The sequence below is a fragment of the Herpailurus yagouaroundi genome, unplaced genomic scaffold, assembly GCF_014898765.1.
Source record: "Herpailurus yagouaroundi ecotype Mexico unplaced genomic scaffold, PumYag 141, whole genome shotgun sequence".
Lineage (NCBI taxonomy): Eukaryota > Metazoa > Chordata > Mammalia > Carnivora > Felidae > Herpailurus > Herpailurus yagouaroundi.
In genome coordinates, this window is record NW_024412396.1 from 30,184,118 (window position 1) to 30,207,116 (window position 22,999).

Below are 22,999 nucleotides of genomic sequence, written 5' to 3' on the forward strand. Positions count from 1 at the left end.
ATGGAACCTTGTATCCTGTTGTCTTGTAGCACCCTGGAGATCTGCAAGATTTCTTAGCTGTCCCAAGATATTTGGGCTTGTCTTTGATTAACAGTAGAATGAAGAGCCCCTGACGGTGCTGAAGAAATCTAGATGCTTTTCTCTGAGCACGAACCTCTTTTTACACAATGGACAAATACATCAATTTCACATTGGAAGAAAAATTTGCAGAAGGAATGGCTATAGTTTTCCTATATTGTCAATTCCCCAAATATTTTAGGTTATAGATTTTACTTATGAATTTTTAGCTCTTCTTTACCAGTGTCTACCCTAAAGATTCTGTGAAACTGTGCTTGTGAGTAGATACTAATTTTCATGGCTGTTATTTATTATTGTGGATTAAAATCTATTTCAAATTAATCACTTTCCTTTTAGATTGCTATATGAACCTATGTTAAATCAGCATATGATAATAAATGGCTTACTGTTAAATCCTATATTCTTGAAGACACATATTAAATAAATTTTACATTCTGAATCTAATCGCTAGAAAATATAACTGACCCATGCAGATATACAATAAACTTCTAATTGAAAATTATAATTTATGTTAATATTAGTAATAGTCCCATGATTTTATTAAATAAAGCATTTTATTTTATTTTTTTTAAATTTTTTTTTCAACGTTTTTATTTATTTTTGGGACAGAGAGAGACAGAGCATGAACGGGGGAGGGGCAGAGAGAGAGGGAGACACAGAATCGGAAACAGGCTCCAGGCTCCGAGCCATCAGCCCAGAGCCCGACGCGGGGCTCGAACTCACGGACCGCGAGATCGTGACCTGGCTGAAGTCGGACGCTTAACCGACTGCGCCACCCAGGCACCCCTAAATAAAGCATTTTAAAAGTAATTCAATGCAAAGCTTATTTCCCTATCAACTTAAATGGCTCAGGAAACCCAGTTTTTGCATTTATTAATTTTTATGTTAAAGAAATTTTATAAATATGTTACAATATACAAGAAAACATTGGATTGCAAGTAACTTGTTTTGTGAGTGTTCCACAAGATAAGCAAACATTTCTAATAAATTTTAACTTGATAAATGAACGATGTCTTGCAATATCAGTAGTATGTGATGCTAATCATTACATGATCACAATTGAACCAATGGTTCTTGAAATTCACTGTGTTATACAAGTGCTTTGGATTACAAGCATGTTTCTGGAATTAATTATGCCTGCAAATCAAGGTTTTACTGTAATATATATGTTACTTATGGTAATGTAGTCATTCCTATTATAAACTTCAACTTTGCCTTTAAATTACATATTTATAATTTAGCTCTGCCTTAGTAATTATATGTTGAATTATACATATATTTGAAATTCATACAGTTTAAGAAGTTTATAATGCATATTTTCCACTTAGACTAGTCTGAACCAATTATTCCAGTTTGCTGCGGTTTTATTATATTTATTTATTAATCACTGCATAAATCCCAATTCGAAGACGACTTTATATAGACACAATTAGCATAAATCCGTCCTCAAAGAGGATAAAGCCAAAAAACCATAAAAAACAGATATAAATGTCTATCAAGAAGTGAATTAATAAAAATATGATGTTATTTTCTGGGATTTTGTGATGCTTATAGAATGTCAGAGTTGGGTTTTTTTTTAAGATTTTATTTTTAAGTAGTCTCTACACCCAATGCGGAGCTTGAACTCATGAAACGTAAGATTGTGACCTGAGCCAAAACCAAGAGTCAAATGCTAAACCGACTGAGCCGCCCAGGCCCCCCTGGTAATAGTTTTGTAATGTCTTTCTGAGCAAAAGAACTTAAAGACAGTTGTCTTGCCTCTAGCATGATTAATTGAAATTTATTTTGGTAATGCTATGTAAATTTTTAGAATTGTCAAATTTGGGGAAACTTCCATAAGTTTCTTTCATATATGAGCTGTGAGATTTGGAGGAATTTTCCACAGATTAACTTCTTGGCTGTCTATATTTCACATCTTGTTTTTCCTCCATTCCCACATACTTCTGTGCTGAGTGCCATAGAACACATGTGACAGAGGGGAAGATGGAGTGGAAAGACCCAGAATTAATGACAGTTAAAATGTCTTATGCTAATTCTACAAAAACTTATGACCACGGACACGTTGCTAGGGCCCCTCCTGCGTGGTCTTAGTGGGAGAGCAAGTGACAAAGCTTAAGTTTTACTCTCTTCATTGTAAACTTCACATGTAACAATGGAATTAAAATACAAAATAATCTCAAACTTCTAGAACAAAACAGATGAAATTTAATTCAATAAAAGTAAAATCAAATAGAGTCAAAGTATTAATTTCACAAACACAAGTTAAACGGCATGTAGTAATGGTCAAGGGTTTTAGTTGACCTTCATTTTAAAAATTTTTGAAAAAGTCTTTCTTTCTTTCTTTCTTTCTTTCTTTCTTTCTTTCTTTCTAGAGCACAAGTGGGGGAGGGGCAGAGAGAAGGAGAGACAGAATCTTAAGCAGGCTCTGCACCATCACCTCAGAGCCCGATGTGGGGCTTGAACTCAGGAACCATGAGATCATGACCTGAGCCGAGATCAAGAGTCCATCGCTTAACTGTAGCTTAACCAACTATGCCACCCAGGCACCCCAGTTGGCCTTCATTTTATTATGAATGAACAGTGTGATGCAAACATAGAAATGGCTAGCATTATAATTGGACGTGTTAATAGGAATAGTTTCCAGATCATGAGACCTCATAATCCCTTAAAAAGTTGCCTTGGTCAGAAAGCAGCTGCAATATCATGCCATAATTCTGATGCCATAATTTAAGAGGCATAGTGACTAACTAGATTGTATCCAGAGTAGGGCATTCTGGTGAATACAGTGTGAATTCACAGTACCAAGTGAGTGGTTGCTGAACCTGAGGATGTCAGATGAGTACTTGAGGGAACAAAGTGCTACCTTCAAGTAACTGAATTGCTGTCCTACAGAAGAGAATTTCATACGACAGTTGTTCTGAATTGCCAAAGTGGGCAAGGATAATACCAATTTGCATTTTATTTCAATGTAATAGTTTTCTGGTATTGTAGGCACTTGCAATGGACTTGGCCATCCCTTGAATACCTGAAGGAATTGAAGAATGAAAAATGTGACCACATACCTGTATGAAAGCAGGTGTTGTTGTAACAACAACACCTACACAGCACACCTTGCCGGGTACTGGTGTAAACACTTGCAAACAGTAAAGAGCAGGAATAGATGGCTCCCTTGGCTTCTTTCTCTAATATTTGGTGGTTCTGAGGATGTGATTTTACTTTATTTTATTTTTATTTCAACGTTTATTTTTGAGAGACAGAGACAGAGCATGAACGGGGAAGGGACAGAGAGAGAGGGAGACACAGAATCTGAAGCAGGCTTCAGACTCCGAGCCGTCAGCACAGAGCCCGACACGGGGCTCGAACCCATGAACCACAAGATCATGACCTGAGCCGAAGTCGGACACTTAACTGACTGAGCCATCCAGGTGCCCCTGAGGAAGTGATTTTAAAAAAGCATTGCTCTGGCTAACACCCTAAGACATTGCTATTCCCCTTCCCCCACTAATTCCATTTTTATGCACTTGCAGATTTCTGACTGAGATGATACAGCTTATACTTTCAGAATGTTATACATTCAAAGTCTATTTTTAAGGACAGAAGGCCAGCGTTCCTGTTACTTTTTGCATCATCAATCTTGGTTTAAAATTTTGTGTAATGGGTAAAAGTAAGAGTGTAGACTCCGAAACCAGATGACCTGCTTCTCAACTGAACCACTTAAGCTGTGTACTTTCTGCATGTCAGCTTCTTCAACTATAAAATGGAGATCATGATAGGACCACTTCTTAAGACTGTTTTGAGGATAAAATGCTTATTCCATATAAACCACGCCATAGAATGGTGTTGGGCACACGGTATAATTTAAGTTCTTTAAGTTCTCCTTGCTTCCAATGGTTGTCAATAACATCACCTGCTTTTATTTTTCTATTCATTCATTCATCCGTCCATCCATCCATCCTATACATATTTGTTTTGAGCGCCCAACACGGACCAGCACTGTGCTAGGAGATGAACATTTAGTTGTGAACGTGGCAGACATGGTCTCTGACTTTATAAAATTTGTAACCTAGCAGATTTTTTATTCTATTTCATTTTATTTATTTTAGAGAGGGGGGAGGGGAAGAGAGAGAGAATCTTAAGCAGGGTCCACACCCAGCACAGAGCTGGATATAGGCCTCCACATAGGGCTCCACGTGGGGCTCGATCCCTGGAACATCAGATCATGACCTGAGCCGAAATCAAGAGCTGGATGTTTTACCAACTGAGCCACCCAGGCGCCACTAACCTAGCAGATTTTTTTACAGAGCCAATACCAAAACCAGGGGAAGGTATTTGTCAGTGGCTCAGCTAGCAAATTAATCAATAATGCTTACTAAGGATAATTAATAGTAGTCCTACAACATGAATTCTACTAAAAACTCCACCCTCTGTGGTCCTTAATTTTACTAAATCTGTGGTATATGTGTTTGTGTGTGTACGTGTGTGTGCATGTATGTCTTGTTTCTTTAAGAAAGTTTTTAATCATGAGACTCATTGAGAGCCAGAAATCAAGCATGACTACCCAATCTGTCTGTGATCATCCTCTCTCTTTGGTTATTGTTCTTGTCATTATTTTACTTTGGTTATTATTATTGTTGTCATTGCTATTATTCTCTTACAGGTAGGTGAAAATTTTCTGGGAAAGTGGAGATTGGAAGGCTCAAACTCTGTAACTCTCCCCTTTTGGTGAAGTTCTACCAGAGGATACTACTAATTATAAGCAATTGAATGAACTGCTGTGATCTATCAACAGTGAAAGATATTTGAGTAATAATGAGAACACAGGGGTTTATAGTTTCTTGGTTAACCAAAGTCTTTAGCAAGCTCTCCAAGGGCAATCTCCTTTTCTGTGGAGACTGAATCCTTTCCCAGCCTTTAAAACACGGTGGAGTCTTTAAACTATTATTGGCAAGTTAAAGGATTTTGAGGTCTTCTCAAAAAAATGTTACATGCTGTTAATTGAACTGTCCTCTGTTAACACTTTAAGTAGAATAAATAGACGTATGTTCATGGGATTTGAGCTTGGAATTTCTTGGACTTGTGTAAATGTTAGAGCAGCTACTCAGATCTTAGAGCCATTTCCTTTGTATTCTGAGTTCAAATTGGAAGCTCAGCTTCTAACATGCCTTGGCAAGTCTTTCTTCTCTGCAATTAACACGTTCAGTTTAATACCAGTTAATCAAATGTCATATTACTTTTATGCCATTAACTTAGCTTTGCTACATACCATGAACATGTGTGTGTTTAACATTAAATTTGAATTAAAGTGTTATTTCTGAAGGGGTTTTTCCCCTCTTTCTCCATTTTTTTGAGTGAAACCATGACTTTGTGGCAAAACTACTAAGACAAACCTGTGATTTTCATTAAAAATTTTAGGGACAAGCATTCTTTCCTAATTATAAGTATAGAGTGAGTGGGTCCAAGAATTTGTGTACCAATTTCAAAATGTCAGCTACACCCTTGTTTTTTTCTGTTTGCTCAAGCCAGTTGGATTCTTTAAGATCTTGAAAGAAACACATTTTCTTTTGATTAGTAACAGTGCATCAGACCTGTTAAGTGCAGTCAATCAAGCAAGTGCACCCAATCCAGACCCCAATTCCAGGACACTAATGCACATATGAAGGGTTTTTAAATTAAATTTTCTACTTAAAATTTATGTTATATAAATTTTACCATTTTGACCATTTTTAAGTATGCAGTTCAGTGGCATTAAGTACATTCACATTGTTGTGTGTCCATCGCCAAAACTTTTTCATCTTCCCAAACTGAAACTGAACCCATTAAACAGTGGCTCCCCATCTCCCCTTCTCCTAGCCCTTGGAAACCACCATTCTATTTTCTGCCTTTGTGAATTTGACTACTCTGAGTACTTGATGTAAGTGGAACCTTACCATTATTTATCCTTCTGTGTCTCGCTGATTTCACTTAGCATAACGTCTTCAAGGTGCATGCATGTTGTAATGTGTCAGAATTTCCTTCCTTTTTAGGGCTGAATACTATTCCTTTCTATACATAATATAATGTATTATATATATATATATACATCTATATGTGTATATATATATGTGTATCTATATATATATATACATCTATGTGTGTGTGTATGTGTATATATATATGTATGTGTATATATATATATATATATATATATATTTATTTATCCATTTGTCTGTTGAGGGACATGTGGCTTGCTTTACCTTTAGGCTATTTCAAATAGTGCTGCTCCAGACATGGGTGTACAAATATTTTCTCAGTTCCCTGCTTTCAATTTTTTTGGTTCTGTTCTCAAAAGTGGAATTGTTGAGTTGTATGCTAATTCCATTTTTAAGTTTTCAAGGATCAATAGCAGCTGCAGTATTTTTTACATCCTGACCACTAGCTCACAGGGCTCCAATTTCTCCTTATCCTCACCAACACTTGTATTTTTTTAAATAACCATTTTAATGGGTATGTACAAAGGCTTCAAAACTGGTATTGATGTACTATTGTGGCCTTCTATATGCAGACACAAGGGGTACAAAATTAAATATTTTTTACTGGATATGTGCCAAAATGTCAGATTTCCTAACTATGTATCCCTGTTGTAAATTTAGCTTCAAATATAGTATTTTAGTAAGTAACACATCTTAAGGTATAATAGAATAGTAGATGCATTGACTAAAAATATCTAACAAGTGGAGGAAAGAAAAAATGAAGATGAACAGCTGAAGACCTCCAAATTGAACAAGAGATTCTTCCCGACTGGTATTTGAAATGTGCCAATTAATGGTTAGGGTTTCGGGGTACTTTTCAAAACCCATTAGATATGTTATGATGTAACTTTGTAACTTATATTAAATCAAAAGAGAAAAAAATACTTAATAACATGCTTGTTTTTGAAGTCAGAATATACACAGCAGTGTTTGTTTTTTACGAGCTATTGTTAAAGCTCCATAGCTTTGGTTTTACAAATACATTTGGTATATGACAACACATTCCTATGTTTATGCCCTTTTCTCCCACAGGCTTTTCACCATTTTCAAGGTTCATTACCCTGACCTGAACTCCCAGTTTTGCCCTGGTAGAAAGTGGATTACTTCATTAGCAATCCAGAAGTGCCAGGTGAAAATCTATCTAACATCTACCTCTCTGGAACAAATATGCCCAGGTTACTGGTAATATACACATGTGGTATCGTTTTTCCATTATTTGGAACATACAGAACTAAATTAATAACAGTTCTTACAAGACCCTGGGGGTTTGTGTAAAGGAATTTTGATCTCCTTAGGAAGGGCTCGCCAGTACTCTCAGGAGAGATGCACTTGACTTTTGACCTCTTTTCAAAGGCACCTGTGTGAGCTTTTAAAATCCACTACCACCAATTATCCACTTTCAACCTGAAGTGTTTAAACCTAGGGCCACATTAACTGAGCTTAGCACATAGCCATGTCATTGTAGACTTCCTGATGTGAGGCGATGTCTTGACATAGTTAAAAGGGAGTTTAGGGATGGGGCATGAGATTAATCAGGTCCTCCTACTGACAGCTTCAAACAAAGAAGCCTTTTAGCCACCTGGTTTGTGTCTCTCACACCTGCATTCAGATTGCTGGGACAAAGCTTTATACCACTGCCTTGATCCCATTCTTTTTGGGTACTTGTTTGCGGCTATGCTGCTTCCCTTAATGGCTCTTTCAAAAAGACAGCACAGAAGATGCAAATAAACAGCTTCCTCATTTGGGGAAAAGCAGCACTGGCAGAATTGCAGCCATTTAGAAAAGCGGTTCATAATCGACTTATATGAAATCCTGTGTGTACTTCTTGAAGCCTTTTGGAAAAGCCACAGTTCATGGTATATTGGTGTTACATGCATCGTTCTTTCTTCTGCTATCACATTCTTGGAAATTTAAACCAGGGTGAATATAGATTTCTCTCTCTTTGCTTCACCTCATTGTCCGTTGGCTTCTTTGGCAGTAAATGTGGCTTTGACTGCAGTCTCTGTGCTTATTAAATGTAGTATTTTTACTTTTTACTTCTGATGCAGAGGACTTCAGCATCGTGGTACTAAGTTATCACAGCACGCCAGGAGGGTAACTGAGACTGAGATTCCAGTTGACTAGCACAGCTCGCAGCCTTCGCATGCTGCAGAGTTTCATCAACCGCCAGTGTCTACACTGTTCGCCGTAACCAAGTAATGCAGAAATATTAGAGGCCTGGTTGAGTTCATATTCGATGCCTGGTTTAAATCACCGATGTTGTAAGATCTGGCCATGGACTAAAATAAAATTCCAAATGTTTTCTGGTTCTAGTTTTTGATATTTTTTTTTTCGTATGAAAAGTAAAACCATACAGAATCTCCTGATTGCACAATGGAGCACAGTTCCAGGGCCATGCTAATAATTTATCCCAGTTTAGCCTTCACAGAGTTATGCAATGGCTTTTTCAAATGCACTCGTCCAAGCCATCTGATCTTGAGGTTCAAGAGTCATTTTGCTGAACAGAGTGGAGTCTCCTCTCCATTAGGTGTTTGGCAGGCGAGACAACCTGCTACTCTTCTGTGGAGAACTAGGTTTCTTTACGTTTCTGCCTTCAATTGTTTTTTTTTTTTTTTTTTTTTTTTTGACAGGTATACATTTTATTGGAAACCTTAAATACTCTTCAGACAGAACACAATGTCTTCAATCAAGGCTCTGATTGTGGCCTAAGGAGCAAACAGATTTTTGGATTAGGGGCACTGCCTTCAATTGTTTTAACTGCTTATATTGCCCCAATAGCTATCTAGTGCTATTATCAATGGTCACTCTGGTATTAATAATAACTACAAAAACAGCAACAGAAATGGTAACGACAAAGAATATGTGTCAGGTATTATGCTAAGAATTTTATGCATTTTCCCTCATCTACTTCTCTAAGCAACCCTATGAGAGAGAGACAATGATGAGGAAACTGAGGCTCAGAGAAGAAAGTAACTTGCCCAAGTCATAAACATCTTAAGTGGGAGAGGCAGAACATGAAGCCTGACACTCTGATTCTGGAATCCATGCTCTTAGTTAGAGTATTATTTAAAAAGTCCCACATCTGTGCTAAATTTTGAAAGTGAGAACTAGCCTATCTACATTTCATGTTGAAGAAAATCACAGAAGGAAGGGAAACTGCCAGAGATGGATGTGCAGGAGTTTGGAGTATCATTATTTTCTATTCTTGATTTTCTCCTTTAATAGTAAGGAAATGGTATAAAGTGAGGAAAAAGGGATGTGATATTCCCTCCCACCACACATATACTTTTGATAATAATGAAAAGTTCCTGTCTAATACAGTGCAGTTGAATGAATAGAAATGAAATATTTATTTCCTTTTTACTGATTTTGCTTATTTATTTATTTATTTATTTAAGTAATCTCTACACCCAACATAGGGCTTGAACCCATGACCCCAAGATCAAGAGTTGCACTGTCCCATGACCAAGACTGCCGGGCACCCCTCCTTTCTATTGATTTTGGAAACACATTGTTTTTTTGTAAACTTTTATTGGAGCATAGGTGACATTATGAAAATGTTGTCAGAGTGATGTTTGCAGATTGATGACAACTAGTATTTATCACATAATTAAGTTAGTGACCTGTCTTGACCTATAGACAATGTCTCCCATCTCAGTAATGGTGAAGAGTCTACACTGAACTTGGAAGGCTGTTGAGGAAGAAATAGGTTTGGTGCATGTGTGTGAGTGTCAATTTGTTTTTCAGTCTTCAGACCTGGATTCACCCCTTTCTATCTCTGTTTCACAAGCTCGGTCGGAAAGGAACAGTCAGTAACAAATAGGTATACCTCGTTTGCAGATACCCAACCCCACCAATCATTTAGTGGATTCACTCTTGATGCTGAAATTTCTGTGCAGACACAAATGGGTCACTACAGAAGTTCCCAAGAGCATACACACAGTAATGTTACCAAAATGATGCTTCAGGAAACCAGGAGAGCAGGCAGACAATTGTCATTTCAGTGTTGCCACCTAGTGAAATCACCGTCCAGTTCGTTCTCCTAGCTCCTCCTTTGCCTGCCCAGCTCACCTCTGTCAACACATTAATATACCACCAAGAAAGGATTTTAGGAACCAGAGCTGGAGAGACCTCTAGGTCAAGTCCTCCATTCCTCTGTCAAGCCTGAGAGAGCCTCCCACGCTGTGAGCCCTCTCTAGTTTTTCCTCACCTTAAAATGTCTTGAGCCTAAATTGTCCTTTCTTACCTCTATCCCATTACTTCTAGTTACAACCTCCTTTGTCATGCCAATTAATTTCCCTGTCCTTTGTAGACAATTATACATCTTTAGTCCTTCCTTGGATTTCATTCTCTGATCCCCCCAGATCCCACCCACATAAGACAACCCCTCTGGCCATTCTGTAATTATGTTTGACTTGCCCTGAACTCAACACACTGTGCACCTTTCTCACTGTGAGGTCCCCAAAGCTTGAATGGTTCCTCTTGAGTGTGGATCCAGTATTATCTTTCTTTCTTAATGTGGGCTACTGCTGCCTGCAACTTCAAAAAGTGGTATATGAGTTTCCTTTGGCTATGAGATTGCCTTTATAGAGAAAATTCTTATTTGATTATTTGTACACATTATTTGTACACCAGGCCTGGGATCATGCTGCTCTCTAAATCATCACTATCCAGTCAAAATGAAACATGAGCTGCACATGTAACTTTTTAACTTTTCTAGTAGTCACATTAAGAAAAGTAAAAAGGCATATATGAGGTAAATTTTAATAATATTTAACTTAATATATCAAAAATTATCATTTCATCATGTAATCAGTATTAAAAATTATTAATGGGGTATTTAAGTTATTTTTTCCTTACTAAATCTTGGAAGTTGATGTGTGTTTGATACTTTCAGCACACCTCAATTCTGATACTATATATTCATCAAAATACAGTACTTCATCTGGATTTAGATTTCATAAAATGTACTATGGAGGGAGTAGAGTTAAATGCCAGGTTGTTTTGGACATACTTAAAAGTTGTCCAATAACTAAATTATCAGTTTTTCTATTTAATTTTAACAAATGAAATGAAATGAAATGAAATGAAATGAAATGAAGTGAAATGAAATGAAAATTCAGCACTTCAGTTTCATTTAGCACATTTCAAGTGCTCAAATGTGGCTGATGGCTACCATTTTGGACAGTGTTCTCTAAATCTGCCATGATTCTAAGTGCTTCCTTCTCACACATGTAACTCAGCTTCTGTTTCCCCAGGGCGAATCTTACCTTTTGGATTTTTGACCACATGCACTTCTTTGGGGGAAGGGGGGTTTACTTTTGTTTTCCCCTTTGAATTTTGACGAGGCATCTACTTTGTTGAAGGTTTTTGTAATATAAATTCTTATGTTTAGGATTATATTTCAAGATTTAATGTTATGATTTTTTAAATGAATTTATGTTAAGAGACACAAAATTAGTATACCATCATGAAAAGATCTTAGAAAACACAAGTGAAAAGACCTGTAAGACACGCAGGCTTGAAAATAGTGGCCTAGTCCTGGCTTTAAACTGAAATACAAATGTTCTTTCTTTACTTTGTCAAAGAAATGCCAATGAAGCTTATAGAATCAATTAGTTTACCTCACAGGCTTTATCAATATTTGTGTAGCTTGAGCCAAGGACACTAAATCTTGTTGTTTTGCTAATCTTTGCATTGCATGCTTAGTAATAATTCGGATTGTGTTGTAGTACTTGTAATCATGAAGGGTAAGCCTTAAGCATTCCAAACAATATTATTTCAAACGAAAGCTTAGGAAGAGAAATAATTTAAAGTGCTGGCGATTCCCAGTGACCCCAAGGTGCAGCCTGAAACTTGCATTATAAAGAGAAGAGCTTGTCTCAAAAAGTGGGGCTGAGCACAGTCTGGAGGGCCTTAATACATTTAGTTGATTAATGCTATCAACATAATAGCTGGTTAATACTAGTATTCCAAAGGGTTCTGTGCACCAGTCCTTCCTCTGAACCTTGGTCCATGCTTTTCAAAGGACATTTACTCATTTTAAAGTGAAAAAAAATTTTAACTTATCTCTTTTCTTAAGTACTATTCCAAACTCCCCCTGATTCTTTTTCTCTCTGTCCTTGCATGCAGATCTTTTTTCCCATTACTCAAATGATTACACTGCAAATGCTTTTCCTGAATTAATATTTTACTTGTTTTCTTTGCTGTTCTATGGCTCCCATGGTCTCTATTTTATCCACCTGCTTCACATTTTAGATTTTAAACTTGCATTCAAAATGTTTCACAAGGTTGTTTTTTTTTTCCTTTACTACTTTTTTTTATTTTAATTTTTTAATTTACATCTAAATTAGTTGGCATATAGTGCAACAGTGATTTCAGGAGTAGATTCCTTAATGTCTCTTACCCATTTAGCCCACCCCCCCCTCCCACAACCCCTCCAATAACCCTCAGTTTGTTCTCCATATTTATGAGTCTCTTCTGTTTTGTTCCCCTCCCTGTTTTTATATTACTTTTGTTTCCCTTCCCTTAGTTCATCTGTTCTGTGTCTTAAAGTCCTCATATGAGTGAAGTTATATGATATTTGTCTTTCTCTGACTAATTTCGCTTAGCATAATGCCCTCTAGTTCCATCCACATAGTTGCAAATGGCAAGATTTCATTATTTTTGATTGCCGAGTAATACTCCATTTTATATATATTCCACATCTTGTGTATCCATTCATCCATCGATGGACATTTGGGCTCTTTCCATACTTTGGCTATTGTTGATAGTGCTGCTATAAACATTGGGGTGCATGTGTCCCTTCGAAACAGCATACCTGTATCCCTTGGATAAATACGTAGTAGTGCAATTGCTGGGTCATAGGGTAGTTCTATTTTTTATTTTTTTGAGGAACCTCCATACTGTTTTCCAGAATGGCTACACCAGCTTCCATTCCCACCAGCACTGAAAAAGAGATCCTCTTTCTCCACATCTTCACCAACATCTGTTGTTGCCTGAGTTGTTAATGTTAGCCATTCTGACAGGTGTAAGTTGATATCTCAATTGTGGTTTTGATTTGAATTTCCCTGATGATGAGTGATGTTGAGCATTTTTTCATGTGTCGGTTGGCCATCTGGATGTCTTCTTTGGAGAAGTGTCTATTCATGTCTTTTGCCCATTTCTTCACTGGATTATTTGTTTTTTGGGTGTTGAGTTTGATAAGTTCTTTATAGATTTTGGATACTAACCCTTTATCTGACATGTCATTTGCAAATATCTTCTCCCATTCTGTCAGTTGCCTTTTAGTTTTGCTGATTGTTTCCTTCGTTGTGCAGAAGCTTTTTTATTTTGATGAGGTCCCAGTAGTTCATTTTTGCTTTTGTTTCCCTTGCCTCCAGAGAGGTGTTGAGTAAGAAGTTGCTGTGGCCAAGATCAAAGAAGTTTTTGCCTGCTTTCTCCTCGAAAATTTTGATGGCTTCCTGTCTTACATTGAGGTCTTTCACCCATTTTGAGTTTATTTTTGTGTATGGTGTAAGAAAGTGATTCAGGTTCATTCTTCTGCATGTTGCTGTCCAGTTTTCCCAGCACCACTTGCTGAAGAGACTGTCTTTATTCCATTGGATATTCTTTCCTGTTTTGTCAAAGATTAGTTGGCCATACGTTTGTAGGACCATTTCTGGGTTCTCTATTCTGTTCCATTGATCTGAGTGTCTGTTTTTGTGCCAGTACCATGCTGTCTTGATGATTACAGCTTTGTAGTATAGCATGAAGTCCGGGATTGTGATGTCTCCTGCTTTGGTTTTCTTTTTCAAGATTGCTTTGGCTATTCGGGGTCTTTTCTGGTTCCATACAAATTTTAGGATTGTTTGTTCTAGCTCTGTGAAGAATGCTGGTGTTATTTTGATAGGAATTGTGTTGAATATGTAGATTGCTTTGGGTAGTATTGACATTTTAACAATATTTGTTCTTCCTATCCAGGAGCATGGAATCTTTTTCCATTTCTTTGTGTCTTCTTCAATTTCTTTCATAAGCTTCCTATAGTTTCCAGTGTATAGATTTTTCACCTGTTTGGTTAGATTTATTCCTAGGTATTTTATGGTTTTTGGTACAATTGTAAGTGGGATTGATTCCTTGATTTCTCTTTCTGTTGCTTCATTATTGGTGTATAGGAATGCAACTGATTTCTATGCATTGATTTTATATACTGTGACTTTGCTGAATTCATGAATCAGTTCTAGCAGTTTTTTTGGTGGAATCTCTTGGTTTTTCCATGTGGAATATCATGTCATCTGCAAAGAGTGAAGTTTGACCTCCTCCTGGCTGATTTGGATGCCTTTTATTTCTTTATGTTGTCTTATTGCAGAAGCTAAGACTTCCAATACTATGTTGAGTAACAGTGGCAAGAGCGGACTCCCTGTCTTGTTCCTGACCTTAGGGGAAAAGTTCTCGGTTTTTCCCCATTGAGGATGATATTAGTGGTGGGTCTTTCATATATGGCTTTTATGATCTTGAGGTATGATCCTTCTATCCCTACTTTCTTGAGGGTTTTTATCAAGAAAGGATGATGTATTTTTTCAAATGCTTTCTCTGCATCTATTGAGAGGATCATATGGTTCTTGTCCTTTCTTTTATTGATGTGATGAATCACATTGATTGTTTTGCAGATAATGAACCAGCCCTGCATCCCAGGTATAAATCCCTCTTGGTCATGTTGAATAACTTTCTTTTTTTTTTTTTAACGTTTATTTATTTTTGAGACAGAGAGAGACAGAGCATGAACAGGGGAGGGGCAGAGAGAGAGGGAGACACAGAATCTGAAACAGGCTCCAGGCTCCGAGCTGTCAGCACAGAGCCCGACGTGGGGCTTGAACTCACGGACCGTGAGATCATGACCTGAGCCGAAGTCCGATGCTTAACCAACCAAGCCACCCAGGCGCCCCGGTGAATAACTTTCTTAATGTATTGTTGGATCTGGTTGGCTAATATCTTGTTGAGGATTTTTGCATCAATGTTCATCAGAGAAATTGGTCTATAGTTCTCTTTTTTAGTGGGGTCTCTGTCTGGTTTTGGAATCAAGGTAATGCTGGTTTCATAGAAAGAGTTTGGAAGTTTTCCTTCCATTTCTATTTTTTTGGAACAGCTTCAAGAGAATAGGTGTTAACTCTTCCTTAAATGTCTGGTAGAATTCCCCTGGAAAGCCATCTGGCCCTGGACCTTTGTTTTTTGGGAGGTCTTTGATTACTAATTCGATTTATTTACTGGTTATGAGTCTGTTCAAATTTTCTATTTCTTCCTGTTTTAGTTTTGATAGTGTATATGTTTCTAGGAATTTGTCCATATCTTCCTGATTGCCCATTTTATTGGCACATAATTGCTCATAATATTCTCTTATTATTGTTTTTATTTTTGCTTTGTTGGTTGTGATCTCTTCTCTTTCATTCTTGATTTTATTTATTTGGGTCCTTTCCTTTTTCTTTTTGATCAAATTGGTTAGTGGTTTATCAATTTTGTTAATTCTTTCAAAGAACCAGCTTCCGGTTTCATTGATCTGTTCTAACGTTTTTTGTTTTTTGGGTTTTTTTTGGTTTCGATAGCATTAATTTCTGCTCTAATTTTTATTACTTCCTGTCTTCTACTGTTTTGGGGTTTTATCTGCTGTTCTTTTTCCAGCTCTTTAAGGCGTAAGGTTAGGTTGTGTATCTGAGATCTTTCTTCCTTCTTTAGGAAGACCTAGATTGCTATATACTTTCCTCTTATGACCGCCTTTCCTGCGTCCCAGAGGTTTTGGGTTGTGGTGTTATCATTTTCATTGGCTTCCATGAACTTTTTAATTTCCTCTTTAACTTCTTGGTTAGCCCATTCATTCTTTAATAGGATGTTCTTTAGTCTCCAAGTATTTGTTACCTTTCCAAATTTTTTTCCTGTGGTTGATTTCGAGTTTCATAGCGTTGTGGTCTGAAAATATGCACGATGTGATCTCCATCTTTTTGTACTTGTTGAGGGCTGATTTGTATCCCAGTATGTGGTCTATTCTGGAGAACGTTCCATGTGCACTGGAAAAGAATGTATATCCTGCAGCTCTAGAATGAAATGTTCTGAATATATCTTTAAGTCTATCTGGTCCAGTGTGTAATTCAAAGCCATTGTTTCCTTGTTGATTTTTTGATTAGATGACCTGTCCATTGTTGTGAGTAGGGTGTTGAAGTCCCCTACTATTATGGTATTACTATCAATGAGTTTCTTTATGTTTATGATTAATTGATTTATATATTTGGGTGCTTTCACATTTGGCGCATAAATGTTTACAATTGTTAGGTCTTCTTGGTCTACAGACCCCTTGATTATGATATAATGCCCATCTGTATCTCTTGATACAGTCTTTATTTTAAAGTCTAGATTGTCTGATATAAGTATGGCTACTCTGTCTTCCTTATGTTGAGCCTTAGCATGATAGATGGTTCTCCATCCCCTTACTTTCAATCTGAAGGTATCTTTAGGTCTAAAGTGGGTCTCTTGTAAACGGCATATATATGGATTTTGTTTTCTTATCCAATCTGTTACCCTATGTTTTTTGATTGGAGCATTTAGTCCATTGACGTTTAGAGTGAGTACTGAAATATATGAATTTATTGCCATTATGTTGCTTGTAGAGTTGGAGTTTCTGGTGGTGTTCGCTGGTCCTTTCTAGTCTTTGTTGCTCTTGGTCTTTATTTATTTGTGTTTTTTTTTTTTCATCTTTTCTCCCCTCAGAGAGTCCCCCTTAACATTTCTTGTAGCGCTGGTTTAGTGGTCACAAACTCCTTTAATTTTTGTTTGTCTGGGAAACTTTTTATCTCTCCTTCTATTTTGAATGACAGCCTTGCTGGATAGAGATTTCTTGGCTGCATATTTTTCTGATTCAGCACATTGTATATATCCTGCCACTCCTTTCTGGCCTGCCAAGTTTCTGTGGATAGATCTGCTGCAAACCTGATCTGTCTTCCCTTGTAGGTTAAGGACTTTTTTTCCCTTGATGCTTTCATGATTCTCTCCGTGCCTAAGTATTTTGTGAATTTGACTATGATATGCCTTGTTGATGGTCAGTTTTTGTTGAATCTAATGGGAGTCCCCTGTGCTTTCTGAATTTTGATGTTTGTGTCTTTCCCCAGGTTAGGAAAGTTTTCTCCTATGATTTGCTTACATAACCCTTCTACCCCTATTTCTCTCTCTTTCTCTTCTGGGACCCCTATGACTCTGATGTTGTTCCTTTTTAATGACTCACTGATTTCTCTAATTCTTACATCGTGCTCTTTTTCCTTAATCTACCTCTTTTTTTCTGTTTCATTATTCTCCATAAGTTTGTCCTCTATATCACTGATTCTCTGTTTTGCCTCATCCATCCTTGCCTCTGTGGCCTCCATTCGACATTGCAGCTCAGTTATAGCATTTTTAATTTCATCCTGACTAGCTTTTACTTCTCTTATCTCCGAAGAAAGGGATTCTAATCTATTTTTGACTCCAGCTAGTATTCTTATTATCGTGATTCTAAATTCTGGTTCAGACATCTTGCTCGTATCTGTGTTGGTTAAGTCCCTGGCTGTCGCTTCTTCCTGCTCTTTCTTTTGGGGTGAATTCCTTCATTTAATCTTGAAGGGAGAAAAGGAATTAATGAGGTTAAAAAATTAAAATTAAAATGAAAAAATATTAAAATTAAAAATTAAAAACAAACACACACACACAAAATCAAATAAATGATACTAGATCCTAGGTGTGGTTTGGTCTGGGTGTTGAAAGGGGCTTGATAGATTAGAGAAAAAAGGGGAAAGAAAAAAAAGGAAATCATTTGAAAATTTGAAAAAAATGAATACACTGAAGTAGACTAAAATGAAATGATGGAAGTAAAATAGAATTTGAAAAAATTTACACAGAAGTAAAACCTATAGTAGAAAAAAATTAAAGAAAAATATTTTAATAAAAGTTGAAAATAAAAATGAATTTTTTTCTGTATTCAAGAAAAAGAAAACAAACAAAAAAGAAAAAAAAGAAAAAAGGAAATAAAAGAAAAGAAAAAAAAAGAAAGAAAATTGAATAGATGGACTGGCTAACAGACTGAAATACGACTTAAATTACTTTGTTTTCCCCTAGAAGTCAAACTATGAAGCAGTTTATAGTCCATAAACTAAGCAGGTGGAGAGACTTGCGTTCTGAAGAGCGAGGTTGGTCCAGTTGGGCAGGGTTTAGTGTAATGGCTCTGTTCTCCACTAGATGGCGCTACTTAGCTTATGGGGGGGGTTGTTGTGGCGCTTGTAGGTGCGTATGCGCATGCGTGGGAGAGGTGGAAATGGCGTCAACCAGTTACCCAGCCTCTAGTATTGAACTCTGTCCTGAACCCTGATCAGCAGTCGGGCACCTGTCTTTTGTTTTCGGCTTTCGTACACTCCCCGCTTTTAGAAAGTCTGTAACCAAGCCCCAGGCAGCACCTCCCTGCAGAGTTTTGTCTCAGACTCAGATGCGGCTGTTTTTCCCGACCCCTTACTTCTGAGGGATTGCGGCTTTGACCGGTTCCACCCCTCTGCAGGAGGGTCTTACCGAGCAATGGACGGGTGCCTGCCACACCCAGGAACGTTTGCGGGACCGTGCTGCTGCCGACGACCAGAGACTTGCCACCAGGTGCCATCCCGCCCCAGAAAAAGTTCACGAGATAGTGTAGCAGCAGCGTTTCAGGGATTGTGGAAAATCACAACACACATCTGGCACCAGGCTTCAACCCCAACGACCTTGTTCCAGCGCCAGCGAATGTGGTTGTTCTCCAGGGTCCACTGGGGCCTTGCCTTTGGGGCGCCCACACAGCCTCCACCAGGTGTCCCCTGCTGGGAAGCAGGGAAACCGCCTCTCCCCGTGTGGCCTGAAGAACCCCGGACCCCACTCTGCTCCTGGGGATTCACCTTTCTCACCAGAGCACCGCCAGGTATTGAGCTGCAGAGTTTCAGACTCTGTGCTCCCCTTGTTTATAATGTTAATGGATTTTAAATTCTCTCCTTTCTCCCTTTTTAGTTCAGTCCCTGCGGCTATTTCCACTTTTCCACTTTCTCTCCAGCTGCTTTTGGGGGGTGTGCTTTTCCCATATTCTCCCCCCCCCATCTCTGTCCTCTCTCTGCACACAAAAGCAGGCTACCTGCCCTTCGTGGCTTCACTCTCCCCTAGTTCACCAATCCGCACCGCATACCTGCTGAATTCTGTGGTTCACGTTGTGCAGATTGTTGTGTTAATCCTCAGGTCAGTTTTCCAGGTGTGCAGGATGGTTTAGTGTTGGTCTGGCTGTATTTCAGGGAGGAGAGACACACAAAAAAACTTCCATGCTGTTCCGCCATCTTGGCTCCTCCCTCACAAGGTTGTTTTAATTAAAGTTCAACGCACTAAAATAAGAGGAAAATAAGGAGAGAAGGTGGCCAAAAGTTATAGTTTAATCTTGTTCCTAAGTCTATATGAATATATTTTGGCGTGGTCTGCACTATCATAAAGTACTTGGTAACATTCAAAGTGAGAGTTGAACAGAAAGGTTTTTATTTTACATGGACTCCTTAATATCTCTGAATCTTTCAGTTTGGAACACTTTGGATTTCAACAAGAACCAGTTTTACTACACATCTCACATCCTTCCCAGCTCCTCCAACATTTTATCCCCTTTAGCTTCCTGCAATGATCAGTTGCAGCTACTAACAATACTACTTTGTATCTACTTGCTATTTTGTAGTCATGAAATTACTTAAAGCATTATCTCATTTCAAATTCAAATTGCTGTGAGGAATGGCAGATATGGTTATTTCCATTTGTTAGGTAAGAAATGAAAGCCTGCCAATAAATTCACCTGCCTAAAGATATCCAGTTTAGCCAAATTTCCGGGTCTTTTGATAACAGCCCATTCACTTTTTAATCCATCCATTCACCCATAATCTTTCTCCAAAGGATCTGAGATGACAGTTTTCCAACTTCACACTCTTCTCTGCACTGTACTACTAGTAAAAAGACAGCATTCCCATCATATAATATCCTTGTAGTATAGCTCCCATAATCGAGCCTAAAGAGAAAATCTCCATTTTACTAGGCTATTAGTTGCAGTAACCTAGTACAATTTCTTTCTGGTAGATATGGATGAATTTCATTCTATACTGAATTAGTTTATCCAAACTTTTTTTTCAAGATGTCAAAAAAATGTGGCTTTTCCTAGTTACTACTGCAAACTAGTAAATTTTATCTTTGTGTTTTAGGTCAATATGAATGTCTGATTACATTTAGATACTCAGCAGCAAATTAAAAACACTGGTTTCTGGGGTACCTGGGCGGCTCAGTTGGTTAAGCGTCTGGCTTCAGTTCAGGTCATGATCTCATGGTTTGTGGCTTTGAGTCCCACATTGGGCTCTGTGTTGACAGCTCAGAGCCTGGAGCCTGCTTCAGATTCTGTGTCTCCCTCTTTCTCTGTCCTTCCCCCACTTGTGCTCTGTCTCTGTCTCTCTCGAAAATAAATTAAACTTAAAAACTTAAAAATAAATATTTCAAATAAAATAAAAACACTGGTTTCTATTCACTATATTGTTCTTTCTACCCATAAGCAACCCAGATTTATGTAGATCATTGCTTAATAGGTCATCCCTCTATATTTACTTCCATATTAGGGCAGTGAATCACGTATTTTAAATTAAATTTCTATTACCCTGACTTATATTTAAACTATAGAACACAATTATTAAAAATTTTGAGACAAATTCTGCCACTGTCGTTACCGAAGAGGTGAGGGCTCACTCAGCATCTACCCATAACTGACATATGAGGCAGGTGGCATTGAGCAAAGGACACTGGATAAAGCAGGATGATGTATGTAACAGTGACTTGAAAACTATGAAGTTCTGGCCAGACACATTTGACCATCACTGTTAAGGGAAGGTGACCTTGTATAAGGGAAAGTGGACTGGGAGTCAAATGATCTGATCTTGGTAGATTCATCCAACTTCTTTGAGCCTTAGTTTCCATATGTTTTACGTGTATTTTTTCTACATTAATGTGTGATAGATATAACTTTAAGTCCCTACAGTCTTGCAAGTCACTCAGAAGCATCAGTTTTTATTATTTTTTAAGTGGCTTTATTCTTTGGGCATTTGTGTTTTTCCTTCTTTACACTCACCAGTCTCCCATCTTAATTCTTCTTATTTGCAATATATCATTTGTGTATACACAGCTTGAAATTAGACTGATATTCACAAATTATTTACCCACCAGTGCCAGAGTTTTCCCAATGATTCAGTTATGAGGGACCTGTGGGAATTATTTACTTGTTGCTATGAGGCTGCTTTGTTTACTGAGTTTGCTACTTGGAATTTTTGTCACATTAAGATTACTCATCCAGCCTGCATTACACACAAACAATGAATTCTAGGGGTGGCATATTCAATACTCTTCCCTTCTTTACCTTAAAAGTAAAATATTTCTGGGTGCCTGGGTGGCTCAGTTGGTTAGGCATTGGACCCTGCTTGGGATTCTCTCTGTCTGTGTCCCTCCTCTGCTCATGGTCTCTCTCTCTCGCTTGCTCTCTCTCTCAAGATAAATAAGAAACTTAAAATAAAATATTTCAAAAGGCTTTTGTAAAAGTATTATATACCATGACCAGTTGGGATTTATCCCAGAGATGCAAGGCTGGTTTAACCTCCAAAAATTCATCAATGTAATGTATCATTAGAATAAAGGAAAAAATTCACTTGATTATATAAATTGAGGCAGAAAAGCATTTGACAAAATCTCACATTCTTTCATGATAAAAGCACATAACAAACTAAGAGTAGAAAGGGACAATCTTAACTTCATAAAGAGCATCCACGAAGAGCCTACCTACAGGTAACATCATGTTTAATGATGAAAGACTATCTGCTCTTGCCACTTCTATTCAGAATTGTACTGGGAGATCTAGCAAAAACAACTTAAAAAGGAAATAAGTAAAAGGCATCCAAATTGAAAAGAAAGAAGAAAAATTATTTCTATTTGTAAGTAATGGCAATCTTGTATACAGAAAATGCTAAGGAATCAAGAAGAAAAAAATAGAATTAATAAGTAAACTCAACAAGGTTGTAAGATACAAGATCACTATTCAAAAATCAGTTGAATTTCAATATATTGGCAAATGATCATTCTGAAAATATTAGGAAAAACTCCATTTATAATAGGATCAAAAAGAATAAAATGCTTAGGTAGAAATTTAACAAAAGTACAAAACTTTTATTTTAATAAATGTGAAGCATTGTTGAAAGAATTCAAAGAAGACCTAAATAAATGGAAAGACATCCCATGTTCATAGATTGGAAGATTTAATATTATTAAGATGGAAATACTCCCCAAATTGATGTACAGATCAACTCAATCCCCTATCAAAATTTCAGCTAACTTCTTTTGCAGAAATTGATATACAGATCCTAAAATCCATATAGAAATATGCAAGACCCAGAATGACTAAAACAAAGTTGGAGGACTCATTGATTTGCTTATTACAAAACAACAATAATCAAGGCAATGTGGTACTCACATAGGATAGATACATAGATCAAGGGAATTGAACTGAGAATCCGGAACTAAACCTTCATATTTATGATTTTTGACAAGGGTACTAAGACTATTCAATGGAAGAAATGATCTTTTCAACAAAGTATTCTAGAGCAACTGGATATTCACATGCAAAAAAGTAAAGCTGGATCCCTCTTACACCATTCTCCAAAATTAACTCAAAATGGATCACAGACCTAAATGTAAGACAGAAATCTATAAAAATGTTAGATGAAAACACAAGAATAAATATCCACAATAAATATTGGCTTGGGCAGGGCCTTCTTAGATCTGGCACTAAAAGTACAAGTGATAAAGGAAAAAGATAGATGAATTTGACTTCAATCAAAATTAAAAACTTTCAT

The 22,999-nt window shown here is 37.3% G+C and overlaps 1 long non-coding RNA gene across 1 annotated transcript; it reads right to left on the minus strand.

Moving 5' to 3' along the window:
• Positions 1-8,710: 8,710 nt before the first annotated feature.
• LOC121031291 (uncharacterized) lies at positions 8,711-22,310 on the minus strand. The gene is made up of 3 exons (XR_005790651.1): positions 22,299-22,310; positions 14,892-14,894; positions 8,711-8,824 (listed from the first exon to the last, which is right to left on the minus strand). It is a non-coding gene; the product is annotated as an uncharacterized LOC121031291 (long non-coding RNA).
• Between the last annotated feature and the right edge of the window lie 689 nt (positions 22,311-22,999).